The sequence below is a fragment of the Lepisma saccharinum genome, chromosome 12 (assembly GCF_977018435.1).
Source record: "Lepisma saccharinum chromosome 12, izLepSacc3.1, whole genome shotgun sequence".
Classification (NCBI taxonomy): domain Eukaryota; kingdom Metazoa; phylum Arthropoda; class Insecta; order Zygentoma; family Lepismatidae; genus Lepisma; species Lepisma saccharinum.
Window position 1 is genome coordinate 54,622,861 of NC_139240.1, and position 13,140 is coordinate 54,636,000.

General features: G+C 37.1%; 1 protein-coding gene across 1 annotated transcript in view; it reads right to left on the reverse strand.

The window, feature by feature from the left end:
* Positions 1-13,140, reverse strand: part of LOC145996111 (putative N-acetyltransferase camello) — a 45,357-nt gene that overhangs the window by 15,651 nt on the left and 16,566 nt on the right. The window contains exon 4 of the mRNA XM_083132380.1: positions 12,122-12,322. The gene's annotated coding sequence lies outside the window, so the exon portion shown is untranslated. The remainder of the gene's footprint in view (positions 1-12,121; positions 12,323-13,140) is intronic.

Below are 13,140 nucleotides of genomic sequence, written 5' to 3' on the forward strand. Positions count from 1 at the left end.
ATTAGTCAAAATTTAAATAAATAGCAGTAACCTTCCATTTTTAAAGATATAACTAAATTCAGTCTCTAAATATAACACACGAGGGTCATCCAGAGAAAAAAGGAACGTTTTGTTGCAAAACACAAATGACAATTAATGTGTGCAATAAATTTATAGTGCAGAAAGTACATGCTTATACCGCGTTTGTTACAACCTGTCCCATTTCCCACGCTAGCAATCGCTCGACAGTTTCGGTGCCAATGAGAAACGAGGAAAAAATCGTCTGCTGGGCAGCGAGGAGCGAATGGAAGCCAGAAGAGAGACGCTTACATAGACACTGTTGAGACATTGCGTATTTTAATTGGCTGCCTGGCTTTGACTTTCCCCAGCACGGCTAAAGCCAGCGGTCAGCTAGCGCGGGAACCGGGACAGGTTGTAACAAACGCGGTATAGTCTACTTTTCCACATATTTGCCATACCATTCAAGCACTTATCATAGCGTGACACCGGTTTGTCGATACTGTCATTGTACTTGGTTGCTGCCAATGTATTCAATCATGCAGTAACAGTGACAGTGTTCTCCTCAGTCAGCAGTCAAGGGACCCATCTGGCAGAGATATTCTTCTACCGAAGGTGTACTGTGACGATTTCATGAAGAAGAGATCGTGAAATTGCAGGAAAACATTCAAGCAGAATGTCATGTGAAACGTCGGTCATCTTGAATTGCTTCATCATAATCTTCTTCTTCTTCGTGACCCTCACCGCCAGGTATGTGGCAGTCTTGGTCAAGGATCTGTGGGTGTAGAACATTGGGGATTGGGGAGCACAATAAAATCGAAGTAGTAATAGCAGTTGTGGTTGTAGAGATATTGTAATATTATACTTCTCTTCACTGTACTGTAACGCACCGATCACAAACTTGCAAATACACACAAATTTCAAAATTGAATATCACTCTGACGGGCAAAACTATATAACATCCACATTGTATGAGGGGAAGGAGACGATAAGAGGGAGGGTAGGGATACTGGAAATGCTATCTTGGCTCTGCATAATCTGTTAAAAAGAGCATGTCTATGCTTGTTCGTTAACGGGCAATGGAAGAAGAGATGATTTGGCATTTGTTTGTTTACTCCACAATCACAAGCAGGGGAAGGATTTTGATGTGTCCTCGCTAGGTGTTCATTCATGCAAACGTGTCCTGTTCGAAGGCGAAATGTGAAGGTTATCACTTCTCAAGGAAGTTTGAATTTATGAAACCAAAGTCGTTTGAATATTTTTCTCTGTGTACCATTTATAAGTGGTCTTATTCACAATTTGATTAAGCGCCCAAACATCTCATTGGGAATTAAGTTTCATTATAACTCGAGGTAGAAGGTCAGTATAGGATAAACGAATGGAAGTAGGAAAAATAGTGTTCTTCGTGTTTTTCGCACATTCATCTACTAAGTCCTGAGGTCGTCTTCGTAGGTGGAGTGTGTTGTGTGCTACAGTCGAATGTTCCTTCTTTCCAGAAAGCACTTTGCCACAGCTGAAGAACTCAAAGACACTGTCACTACATGGTTGAATACATTGGCAGCAACCAAGTACAGTGACAGTATCAACAAACTGGCATCACGCTATGATGAGTGCTTGAATGGTATGGCAAATATGTGGAATAGTAGAGTAAGACATGTGGTTGGTTTCTGCACCATACATTTTTTGCACACATCATTTGTCATTTGTGTTTTCCAACACAACAGGCCTTTTTTTTCTGGATGACCTTCATAAACAGTAATTTTCACAAAATATTTCCTCGAACAAGACTGCATCTGTAATGAACTCAATATCTACCCAGAACCTAAACTATAATATTCTAACAGACACACAGAGTCCAAAACAATGGGAAATTTAGTTCTTCTTCAAAGCAAACCTAATTGCTTCAATTAAATATTTAATTTCAAAGAGTGTGTGTCAACATACTGTAATAATTTCACTGTCTTTACTTCGCAAATCATTTAACACTCAAGTGTACTTACGTGTACATAACAATAAATGCCCATGTTGTTTCATATTGAAAAAAAAAAAGAAATGCAGTTTTTGAATCAATTCTGCAGTGGTGCTAACCATAAGGCATGCATAGGCACCAATAAAGAAGTGAGAAAAGTGTTATCGTTGTACTGCATATATGGGAAAATTTGCATCATCTGGTGAGAAAGTTTAGAGCTAATTGATGCCAATTGAATATGAAGTTCCACCTGGTGGTAAATTTTCAGAACAAGTGTGTGTCACTACTGAAGTTACTAGGTTCAAGTCTAGGGTGACCATACGTCCCATTTTATTAAAATCTAGAAGTCAGCTCAAAAATTAGATCTAAATTTGAGATATTTCATGCTAAACTAAAGTCGATGGCATTTTTTAAACTAGTGTCATGGAAACATCGTTTCAAGTCAATCATAGAAAATAGTTATTTTTTATATTTAACGTCGCTTCTCTGCCACTTTTGGCTACTTGCACATAACAATCGAAATGCTACAATTTCATCACGAAGATTCGAGCAGGCACCAGTTTACTGTTACGATAGCTTGCATGGTCGTTTTTATTGTTTTGTATAGGTTCTGTTACTTCTAGAGCAGCACGATGAATTTAAATTCTGCGTCTCAACCCAAACTCAAAAGATTGATCGATTGATTTGCTTTATTTTACTTCGCTTTTTGCACCATTTTTGGCTAATTTATGAAGATGGGGATGAGTGATGAAATTGATGAATGGACACTCACAAACATCTATGCCCAGGTCAGGATTCGAACCTGGTACCCCTCCCATCTTAGCTTAATGTGCTAACCACTCTGCCACGGGGAGCGGCCCAAACTTCTCAAAAGAAAATTCCTTATAAATTGGTGAATGCTAACAGATTTTCTAGTTTAACTAATAATAATAATAATAATTTTTCAGGAGGGGTAAACTGACTTCCTGTTTTTGGGTCAAAATATTATGGTCACCCTATTCAAGTAGCATGGGAATCAATTTCATCTAATCATCAATCATTCTCATAATCACGATTAGCTAAAACTGGTAAAAAAGCAACACTAAACAAATATATATAAATATATGCAAATACAGTACACATGGGGCAACAGCCTGCACCCTAAGTCTACAATGTCAGATGTGAATGAACCTATCATGTCATTGAAACATTGTTTTGCACATCAATGTGGAACTTCATACATAAAGTAACTGGTCAAAAACTTTTGTTTCTAAAATTTATGACTAGCAATCACTTTCAGATCCTATTTATTGATAAGTTACATAGATTTTCTTTTAAACATGTTTCATCAAAATGACCCTCATCCTCTTTACAATCGCATTCATACACACATATTATTGCATAAGCAAGAAAAGGAAATAACACCGAATAGAAACTAGCATAGTAAACAAATATTTCTTGTAGGGTGTAGGGTGGTATGTAACCTATTGTGAAGAGAATTTAAAGGGCAAAGAAGTGCATGTGACATTGATAACTTCCACTACTTGTGCTTCCTAAGTTACTGAATGCAGTAGTACCAAGAAAAAAACTGTAACCAACCAGCAACCATAAGTTATTTGTTTATTTCTCTCGGAGTCACTGAACACAAATATCTTCCCCTTCGCTTGTACCAGAGTGCCTCATGTTGCCACAAATAACATTCCTCCCTTGTTTTGTTGCCAAAAAAATCAGGAATGTGACATTTAGATCTCAGCTTTTGCTGTGTATAGTTTTCCACTTCATGAAGATTCAAACACTTGGCACTGAATAAAAGTGATGACAATATGTTGATTGACTGATTGATTGATTTAGTTTATTTTACTTCGCATTTTGTGCCTCTTGGCTAATTTGCGAAGATGGGGATGAGTGATGAAATTGATGAATAGACATTCACAAACAACCAAGCCCGAGCGGGATTCGAACTCGGGACCCTAGGCATTGCAGCGCAACAATACTTCATTTGCTTAAGGCTGAAACATCAATGACAATGCTGTTGTCTCTTCTTGGTACAGCAGTACAGTTCATGCCAATCCATGCAGTGTGCACGCAGATGGTTCATTTCCATCAAATGGCTTCATGCCAATCCATGCAGTGTGCACGCAGATGGTTCATTTCCATCAAATGGCTTCATGCCAATCCATGCAGTGTGCACACAGATGGTTCGTTTCCATCAAATGGCTTCAAAAATTTTTGCAATAATTATTGTTATTATATAAAAAAATATATGTCAAGTACCACTTGGTTGATGAAAAGTATTATAGCATGCACTGCATTTTTAACCATGACAGACACATTTGGTGGCTGGAGTTTCATTCATTATGTAATAGTGAATTGTATCTTTGTATCTGCATTTTTCTTATTTTCGGTCTCTTCTCCAAGCTAAACAGAACAGTGAGGATGAAGAATGATTAAATGGAACTGATGAAGAGATACTTACACACAAGTACCCATGCCCATGCCAGGAGTCAAACTCGGGATCATCAATGGGAAGATTGTAAGATGCAGAGAACTGCTACAAGTGGAACACAAGAAAACAATCTAAAACTGAAAGATTAGATAAAGTATGGAAAAGTTTCCAGGAAATGTTCTCGTTGACCATGGATTTTTGTGCAAAACTTAGATTCGGTCAACACAAATAGTTCCACTGTTGCCAGGTTATGGTCAAAAATGCTTAGTAACTTAGATCTGGTAAAGTTTCATCCATTTTATACTCAGATAGGCTATTCAGAACTTGATCAACATGTTAACATGGGATCTCAACTATTGTGCAATGTTCATTCACCAGGAATTGAAATCAGGTAGAGAATGAGGCAAAGTGTAAATCAAAAAGTTCATTTTTTCCCTGGCATAAAAATAGTTTGCATACCACCCTAAAATGGAAAGTTTGACTACAGAGTGTAGCATCAATAGACAGTATCAATACAGAGGCCTTCATAACATAAACAGTAATTTGCTTTGAAACTTTGATCACGTTACTAAAAAAATAATTCCTTCAATTCAAGGTGGATGGAGACAGACCCAAGTATGCTGTCAGGAAATGCGTCATTAAAAGGTTATAAGCTAAAACTAGTTGGGGGGCGCCTATGACAGTGGAACCTGACAGATGTGGTTTCTAGATTTAATACGAACATTATTACAGTGTATCATAGCACTCTACAACAAAAACGTTACAATAGTTGTTCAAAATGACAACCCCCAGCGATGCATGTTATATCGTCAGAATTACTCCAGGGATGTTCGAGCGGATGCGACAGAGCTTCTTGTGATGCTGTCATGTCTGTACTGATGCTGGGGAACAGTTATTGTAACGTTTTCGTTATAGAGTGTTACAATACACTGAAGTAATGTCCATATTAAATCCACAAGCCGCATCTTTTAGCCTCAAATAGTTTTGGCTTATAGCCTTTTAATGACGCGTTTCCGAACCAGGATCCTATTATCTCGTAATAATACTTGGGCCAGTCTCCATCCACCCTGCCAGTTTCGTTCAAGGTCATGGAAACACCCTGTATATTATATCAATATCAGATCAACTTTTGCCCACCCTCTACATTTGCTTAAGTAGCAATGGAGCTTACTGGCAGCTCATTTCACAACCTTGCAGCTGACACGGAGAAAGAGTTCAAGAAGAATTTCAATTTGTGGACAGAGACAGAGAGAATAGACGAACCATGTGATGTATAATACCATGGAACAAACCAAATATTAGAATGTGTGTATGTGCAGTAATCTGTGAATCACCAAGAGCATTATATGAAAAAAGCCAGATTTACATTGAGCGTTTAAACTAGAACACAAACTACAAGTTCAGAAGTTATTAAATTCAGCATCTTGAAAGTGAACAGTAAAATAGCAGACTAATATTTATATCATGAAGGCACGCTGACGTAGAATATTATCCTTACAATTATTGCTACCAATTTAAGACAAAAGAAACAACTAACAAACAGGTCCTAAAGATAACTGTATCAATTCATCCTCAAACATATTTTCTATCATAGAAAACATGCAGAAGAACGCAACACTACAATTAAGTTACTAAAAAGGCACTATTATAAAAAAAACACCAACCTAACATTTTAAGCACCGTAAGTAGTTAAAAATTTGACACATCCATGACACACATTTACAAGGAAAAATAGTAAACTAATTTATTTTAATTCTGATTATTACAGTTGATAAGGTGTATCTTTGTGGGTGACCTTGGATATTTCACGGCGAGAGAAAGAGATGCATTTCTGTAGTTGTCACCTACTCTACGTACATTTTGGTGGTCGACAACTATTACAAAGTAAAAGGAGCATGATGTGCAGTTGCTATAAGGCAATCCATAGCTCCTCCCCTTCCTACTGCGCAACCAGGCCTGGTCAAGGCTCGCCAACAAATATGCAGCTCGTCCACTCTAATATAAAATATTTTCTAGTACAAAAATATATATGTTAACTGTGAAGACGAGTGTTCCGTGAACCACCCTATACAATGTTTGATTTAATTTTTGATAAGAGAAGATTGCAAATTTTGTATTTAATTCTACTTTACGCAGGATAATAAACAGTGGACATGCAGTTAACCCCTCAAGTGTGGATGGTTAATAAATAAATAAATAAATAAATATATATATATATATATATATATATATATATATATCAAAGAAGGTAAAAGGAAACACTCACCGGACAGTAGAGAAATTCAAAATTTTCGCTAACTTTGTAGCATCATCGGTGTGAGGAGAAAGAGATGGAATCAGAAGTTGGGGCCCTGCAGAGTTGCCAGGTCCCCATCGAAGAAGAAGCGGTGAGTAGAATGAAAAAAAAACACTGTTTTGTCACCCTCCATCCCATCCCTCTTGCCCTCGCTCCCAACTCATCCTACACACTCACAGTTTACGGCGAGCCTGGTGACGAAATAGTGTTTTTTTTTCGTTCTACGCACCGCGGGTGGCATATATAAATGCCCAAATGTCGAGAAGGTAACAAACATGTTAGGTGACATTATGCTAGCATTAGTACACACAAAAACCAAAGAGGAAGAAGAAGAAAGATAATATAAGTCAGACGTAAGAACATTTGTCTGATGTTGTGCAGTGTAGTTTGTGCATAATAGGAAGCCGAAATATAGCTGAAAAACGAAATTTGCGTGAACTTTGAAAATTTGAACTTTTTGAAGTTTTAAGTCCACTTTATGCACATCAAGATCAATTGGGACTGGACTTATGGTTTAAAGTGGTATCCAAACCAATACGCAATTGCCTCGATGTGTATTGAATCCGGGACCCTATGATTACAAGGCGACATCGTTACCACCATGCCAGTGGGAAGCCGGAGTTGCACTTTCTGTTGACCTCTGAAAGCAGTTGCAGTGAATCTGAATTGGGAATCCATTACCCAGTCGTGACTTCAGAAAATTCCGCACTTAAGGGGTTAAATATAGTAATTGATGCACAGGACTCCCACTGAGAGAGAAAACTTGCAACCGTTTCTGATTACAATGAAACAGCCTTATTACCAAGCTACTGAGGTAGTATAATTTTAAAAAATGATTGTGAAAGGGCTATAGAAACGACTATCAACACGAATTTATGCTTCCTATTGCCTAAAGTTCTGAATACTTTCAGCAAAGTAGAATAGAAATAATATTAGCTTTATCTGTATATTCAAACTACAAAACTTCCCATAATTTCATAAAATTATATTAGATCATAGGTCATATTACGTTGTAACAAATGTTCAAAGTTGCAATTGTTTGGTGTGTGAACGAGAGGATAAATGAAAGACAGAAGTGGGAAATACTGTATTTTAAAATTTGTGCCAATAGGAACTAAAACAAAAAAGGAAGATATCCTAGGCAAAACAGAAATGATTGTATCAATGCGATGAGAATATTCAATCCTAACTATATTGAGGTATGTGTAACAATCAGCAGTGGATTACTTCAACTCTGTTTAACAGCTTGAAATTGCAAGAAACTATGACGTGACAACATACAACAGGTCTATATTTGATTCTATTTATTCTTAATAGCCTTGAACTCATGGGATGCAACAAAATAAATGAAAACTGAATGAAGTATGAAGGATGATGATTGTTGTAATTTTACCACAGAATGCCTAAAACAGTTTAAACATGACTGCCTAGATAGCAGGATGAATGATGATTCTGTAAGATAGATACTGGCACAAACAACACTGCACGCCTACTGGTAACACATAGCCTGTTACTTTAAACAAAGCTTGACAAACTGCTGTATTTATGGAAGAGCTCTCATTTATTCACATGTGGACCACAGGCGAGCAGCGGTCCTCCACAAGTGCAGGTGAGATGCTTTAACCACTCTACCACAGTCTGGCTATGTGCCTTGTTATGTGCATCAATATCTTTGAAATTGTTCTCACAGAAACACCAAGCCTAATCTACAATTGTAATTCATTCAAGAATGTATACATACAATACAAATTACCCATTTTTTTAAAAAAAAGTCATGAGGTGCAGTGTTTACATTACTATAATACAAGAGAAAATTTTATGATAATTAAACAGTAAAAACATTACAGTGTCATCCTTGGTTGGAAATGTTACTCGTTAATCACTTTTAAAAAATCTTCAAAGTTGAAGCATAATTACATGAAGAACAGGGTGTCTGAAAAGTCACTGTGCAGTAAAATAAAACATCACATATGCAGTGTTGCCAAGGATGTTGGAAATATCTATCACGGGTATCAGGACATGTCCGAGCATGGTTTCTCATATTGTGAAAGACCTCTGCAGGGTTACCAGTGAGAACTGTTGAATGCATGTTATTTGTACCTTAAAACTAATTGACTGTGTGCTGGTTGTTCGTTCTAGCAGACCTTTCGTTTAGCGGGTGGGTCTGGAGAAGAAGACTAGATAAACATGTGCCGGCACGTGTTGAGCCCCACAGCAACAAGCATTTCCTGCAACTGCTGTGTGAAGAACTGCAAAGTGGTACGCGACACGTCACTGCACAATAACTTTACGGACACACTGTACACACACATATATCAATAACAATAAAACATAATTGTTTTACATACATATGTATGTTATTTTTGCATTTAGTATATATTATTAGTAACAAGATAGTTTATATTACCAATTGCCAAAATACAATATCAATATATGAATTTTGGGACCAGATTAATTAATGTGTAAGGCAAGTATTAGTGGTTCATTTAGAAGTGTACTTAGTCAATAGTTAAGGTTTTATATTTATGATAACCTCAAAACTTATTCAACATCATTACACAATGCATGCACACATTCACAATTATAACTAACTAAAGAATTCCTTGCATAGAACTTTTAAGTGATGATAAAACAGAAAACTAACTACAGTACTGGTCACAAAAGCTGCTACAAGACACAAAAAATAAATTAACATAACATTTTATACAGTTTTATATGGGAACATGCAGAAAGAATAATCCCACAATAGCACATATGCGATATCTAAAATAAATCTTAACTAATTTATGGTAAGCATGGGAAAAACTGCTAAATAATTACACATTACTTAACTATGTCCCCCACCCTTACAGATTTACAATATAAAGTTGACATGATAAAATACGGCTTAATCAATAATCATATTATATGGAATAATTATGTTATTAGCCAATTTTATGCATATATATATATACTGTACATACACATAATAATACTGTAGATATAAATTGATGTATGCATATGATAATGAAAATTGTTTAAAACCCTATCTATTTTCATTTTTCTGGAACTCTCGCCAATGATGAACACAAAAACCATCTACTGTTAATGTTTTCTTGCATTGTTTTTTTCTTCCCTAGAATATGAAGTAGATGATGGGACAACCACTTCACCATAGAGGCTGGTATTGTTCATTCTCTTCATTCTCCTTTAATATTTGAATAAACAATTATACCTAATTATAAAGTGACAAAGTTTTGTAATCTACATAAGAGTTTTCTTTAATACTGTTGGTCCATGATAATGCTTGAAGTAATACATAAGTATGCTATGGCATCATCAGTGGGAGGGAGGGGGTACTTGCCTATCATGAAGTGTTCTAAGCTCATATTCATGCTTAAATAATCCATGTGTGTTACGTATTTTAACAAATGCACATGATCATGAAAATTGAAGATACCTAATAACGTTCCATCTACTCGTGCCCATCCATCATGCCTGGATTTAGGAGAAGGTTGGGAAGAGAGGGGGGCTACAGCCCCAAGCCTCCACCTAGAAAGGGAGATCCACAGGGAGACAGTTTTGAAATGGGCCATAAAATTTAAAAAAATGAAGTATTTGAATTGTGGTAAATGTATATCTGATATAACTTTGGCTTATAAATTAAATAAAGGGTCTTTCATTAAGAGTGATATGTTTGAAAATTGTAATTTCCAGTTTCTAATATATTTTTTTGTGTGCTTCCAGGTGTGAAAATATCCAGTACAATTTGCAGTTTCATCATGCAGCGACTCACGCTTCCCGAACGTTTAGAAATCATTAAAAATTTTTACCAAAGTGGCAGCTCAATTGTGGGTGCTCATCGATTGTTCACCATCACCATTTCTCTATTCAGTCTATACGCCGCACTGTTGCCAAGTTTGAGCGGGATTTCACTCTACACAACCAGAAGCCACCAAGAAGACAACGTAAAGCACGAAGTGAGAACAATATCGCAGCAGCAGCGGCCAGTATTGAGGAAGAGCCGAACGTGTCAGTTTCAAGACGATCTCAACGGTTGCGGCTATCTGAGACATCAACTTGGCGAATCTTGCGAAAGGATCTGGGCCTGAATCCATACAAAGTTGTATTGACTCAAGAGTTGAAGCCAAACGATCACAGATTGCGTCGTGAGTTCGCTGATTGGGCCGTACAGCAGTCGGAAGCTGATCCTGATTTCAGTGGAAAAATCATCTTGTCAGACGAGGTGCATTTTTGTCTTAGTGGCTTCGTCAATACGCAAAATTGTCGTTATTTGAGCTAGAAGAACCCACAAGTGGTCCATGAGGTGCCATTGCATTCAGAAAAACTCACTGTGTGGTGCGGTTTATGGCGTGGCGGCGTCATTGGACCTTATTTCTCTCGAGATGATGAGAAAAGAACTGTTACCATCAATGGCAACCGCTACAGATCCATGTTGCGCGAATTTCTGTGACCAGAACTTGAGACCATAGATATTGAAAACATGTCGTTCCAGCAGGGTGGCGCTACGTGCCACACAGCTGATGCTACGCTCGATTTGCTGAGGGAGAAGTTTGGCGACCGGATCATCTCGAGACGTGGATGTGTGAATTGGCCGCCACGGTCGTGTGATTTAACACCCATGGATTTTTTTCTTTGGGGCTACATCAAAGCCCAGGTCTATGCTGACAAGCCACGCACTTTGGAACATTTGGAGGCAAACATTCGTCAGACTATCGCAGACATAATGCCACTAATGTTGGACAGAGTGATTAACAATTGGAGCCATCGTGTGCGTCAGTGTGTTCAAAGCCGTGGTGGACATTTGAACGATATTTTGTTCAGAACATAACTGCAATGTCTAAGCTTCAAAATAAAGCACAATTTACTTTGATACGTTGAGTGTTTTTTTTAATTTTATTTTAAAAAGTATCACTCTTAATGAAAGACTATTTATAAAATAGGTTACATAATTTAGAAATGCATAATTTGTATTCACATTCAGATATTATTAGAATAATTAAATCAAGAAGACTTATGTGAGCAGGTCATGTGGCATGGACAGGGGAGGAAAGAAGAGTTTGCAGGATTCTTGTTGGGAAACCTGATGGTAAGATACCTATATGAGGTCCAAGACGAAGATGGGAGGGATAACATTGAGATGACCTCAAAAAAAATTGGTAAGAATGGAAAAGATTGGATTGATCTTGCCCAGGATAGGGACAGATGGAAGGCTTGTGTTGCTGCAGTCATAAACCTCAGGGTTTAAGAAGGCTAGAGAGTTGGTGAGTTTCTTATGACTGAAATTGCATGTGGGCAGGATTATGATGGTGTTAGTCACATACAGTTATTCAAAATGATGTTGACAACTCTAAAGTGTATTGTAATAGGGATTTATATTTATTTAAATTAAAATAGATAAAAAATTAATTTATATTTCAGAGAATATACTTACAAATGACGTGTGCTCGATTGGTAGCCCTACACTCGTTAAAATGATAGTTAAATTCAGCCCATACTTCCTGCAGTATTGTGCATGGCCTCACTCACGTTTAAGGTACCAGAGAAGGGTAGGACAAACACTTAGTCTTTTACAAAACCCCAAAGAAAGAAATCCATAAGTGTAAGGTCAGGATATCTTCCTGAATGGCTATAGCTGTAAAGAAACTTTAATTAATTACTTTACTGCTATGTTGTTGAATTTTTCTGAGTAACCCTGTATATAAATCTCGGCTTGACACACATCCATACCTAATCCGTGGGCAGCTCCACTTCAATTTTCAGTTTCTGTGTACACAAAAGTTAAAAAATCTGCCATTCTAGCACATAAGTGCTCTTTCAAATAAGTTGGCAAACATTAATAACACACATTAACTAAGCATTGAAATTAGGGATGGGCCGATATGAAATTTTAGCCGATACCGATAAAGTACCGATATAAAATTTACCAATACCGATATCCTACTCATCCGATATAAAATTAGAAATGGTCCTTGAACGGTTCATTGACTTCCTTAATAAATTTGTGTTTCAAGGTGACTGCAGTGCAATGAAAATTGCATAATTAGACATTTACTTTTTTAGAAGGTAGGGCATGGAGATTATCCATAAAAATTACAACAAAATGGCAGAATTTTGCACTAAATTATCAGATATTATCGATATATCGGATCAGTAAAATAATCGGTAATTTTACCGATAAACCGATATGGCTATATTGGCTGATACCGATAGATTATTGATTAATCGGTCCCATCCCTAATTGAAATATAATTCAAATACGAGGGTTGTCCAATAAGTTTTGTCTTCTGGCCTGTAACTTTTTTTATTGAGTGAGGGAATTGACTTATTGAATTTGTGTTTAAAGTCCACTTTATGCACAGAAAGGCTAATCGGGACTGGACCTAGTTTAAAGTGGGATCTGAACCACTATGTGCCTCCAGCAGGTACCGAACCTGGGACCCCTTGATTACG